This window comes from Stegastes partitus, unplaced genomic scaffold (genome assembly GCF_000690725.1).
Source record: "Stegastes partitus isolate 25-593 unplaced genomic scaffold, Stegastes_partitus-1.0.2 Scaffold483, whole genome shotgun sequence".
Classification (NCBI taxonomy): domain Eukaryota; kingdom Metazoa; phylum Chordata; class Actinopteri; family Pomacentridae; genus Stegastes; species Stegastes partitus.
Window position 1 is genome coordinate 365,267 of NW_007578214.1, and position 2,650 is coordinate 367,916.

Below are 2,650 nucleotides of genomic sequence, written 5' to 3' on the forward strand. Positions count from 1 at the left end.
ATCAGGGTGTTTTAACCCCAAACCTGGATCTCCTCCTAAACCTAAACGGTGGCTGAAAACCAGGCTGAGGTCCCAAAATAAAATGAAACTAAACAAGAGAATCACGTGATTCAAACCTCAGTGTCCTGGTTTAAGGTCCTGTAGCCTGCAGCACCTCCAACCTCCTCCAACCTTGTCCTCCTCCTGCCTTTACCTCAACATCTCTTTTACATTACATTACAAATGCTCAGAGTTCCTCCTCACCGAGGAGCGAAGGAAGACGAGCAGCTCATGACCACATCAGAGCTACCGTGAACATCGGAGCGTCTGGATTTTACTCATGTTTTCAGACTTCCTTATGTTCTCTGACACATTTGTATATTTTGGACATTTAATGATTATTTTTTGACCTGATAATAATATTCACCAAAGTTTGAAATAATGTTTTCTAAACTTTTAATCGTGTTGTTAGTCATTATATGAACTTTTTATATCGAACAACGATTTTAATTCAAGATAGCAGCAGGAGCAGGAGAAGGAGGAGAAGAGGGAGAAGGAGAAAAAGTAGAAGTCACAGGGAGACGATGGGAGAGTGGGAGGATTCAGACGATCGTGTACCACTTGTTTCATGGCTGCTCCGTGTCGGTTGGAGCATTAGCTGGTTTGTGTTTTTCTGGTGGTTTTGTGTCTCTGAACAAAACCAGTCTGAGAACTTTTGGATTGCAGCAGGTGTTAGCATGTCAACCTGCTAGCTTTAGCAGGAGCATCATTAGCTTGTCCTCTGTGAGGGACCACTGAGCCAGAACAAAGCTGTGATGTGAGTCTTCAGAGGAAGTTTCCAACAGTAAATATATTCACAGATGATGAGCGCCGTCCGGCTGCTTCCACGCAGTCGGAGCGCTGACGTCTCTCTCTGGTTTTACCCAGAAGGCTTTGCTGCAAACCAACACACTCGTAACTTTGTGTTGTTTTCACTCTTTTCTCTGCGTCTTTCCTCCAAACTTTTTTTTGTGTGCAGACATGATTTATTTAGCGGCCGATGAGACTCACCTGGCCTGCGAATTATTGATAAGTGTAAAGATGAACCTAATTTCTCCATAGGAGTCGCACTTAAATATTCATCTGCGTATGAATATTCATGGCGGCGATGATGCATGCATGAATTTTAGATGACTCTGGAATCGCTGGGCATTCTCTCCTTCTTCTCTTCGCTCTCTTTCTGTTTTTTTGATGTGTCAACTGTGCTGCTGAAATATTGATGTGGAGCTGAGCAGCGTCTCCTCGCTGGTCCAAGGTCGCTGCTGCTGCTGCTGCTGCTGTTTCTGAGACGAAGCGCTTCAGGTCTGCAGGCTGTAAACTCAGAGCTGCTCACACTCGGCTTTTCTTTATCTCCCACTGATTGTTGTTTCTTCATGTTAAACTGTGGCAGATAAACACTCACATCCATCACTGAAGCAGAGGATTTAAAACTCCACCGTGGAACCCTTAAATCACACTAAACTGTGTGTGAAGGACCAGCAGCTTCATAAATCCTCCGCTGGTCGCATCTGGAGCACTTTGTCTTTATTTACTCACAGTTTGAGCTTTTTACCAGAATAATCATCAAACTGTTGCTGAGTCAGCTGTTGGTGATCGTTTATTGGCATCAATTATCACCAAAGTTCATTTTTTCATCTTTTTAGTTGTGTTGCTGCATATTGTTGGATTTTAATGTCTTTGTGTATCAACGTGTGACGAGCAGCTGCTTGTCTCTGAGCTTAAAACTTTATCTGAATAATACCGACTGAGAACATACTGACGACCTGCAGCGGTACCGTGATTCTGACAAGAATCAGTTTCACCCGAGAGTCTGGATGCAGCTCAGACATGCCGTCAGTTTATGTTTGACTTTAGTTTTGTGTTTATTTGCTTTTTCTCTCACGGTTTCGTTTTGTGCTCACCAGATATAGTCAGAGTTAGCTTCAGGTTTAATTTGGGTTCATGTTTCAGCATAAAGTCGTGCAGCTCTGAGGAACCAGAACCTGGAGGAGGAGACAGAACTCAGAGACGTCTGCTGTCAGCAGAACCATGGAGACCAGAGAGAAGGAACGTCTTATTGTGTTAAATGAGACGTAGAATAAAGTGTTTTTGATGAAATGTCGTCATTTTAAACTCAGATGTGGTGAATTTTCCAAACAGAACCACACGTCACACATGAGACGTTCCACACTTCTGGACATTCAGGGATTTCTTTAGTTTTCACAGTTTGCAGTGATTAAAAAATTAAGTAAAATCAATCTGTGTGTGTATATGTGTAGTGGTAGCAGGTTTCAGACGTCCTGTTTGCGTTACGTGGCTCCTGTTTGACTCCAGCAGAGACTTTAAGGCACTACAGCAGCTCAGTCTGTTCTCAGGCTTCCTGTCTGTTCATAAAGGTCATAAAGCATCTGATTGGTTTGGTCAGGAGACCTGCCGTCCAATCAGATGGAGGAGTTTGTCAGAAGCCACTTAAACACTTTAAGAGATGATTTTCCATGTTGGCGTCGGACCTCTGACGGTCTTCTGGTTCCTCCCTCCGTTGTCCTGCTGGACGGCTTCATGTCACAGACGTGACGCCAGGCAGCAAAACATCCGGAGGTTGGTTTAAACGGGGCCTCCTGCAGCAGCAGTGCATGCTGGGAGGCTGAGCTGT

At 44.2% G+C, this 2,650-nt stretch overlaps 1 protein-coding gene across 1 annotated transcript in view; it reads left to right on the plus strand.

Annotated features, from left to right (window-relative positions):
- The window catches only part of akap6 (A kinase (PRKA) anchor protein 6), a 159,301-nt gene that overhangs the window by 87,216 nt on the left and 69,435 nt on the right, over positions 1-2,650 (plus strand). The window lies entirely within an intron of this gene.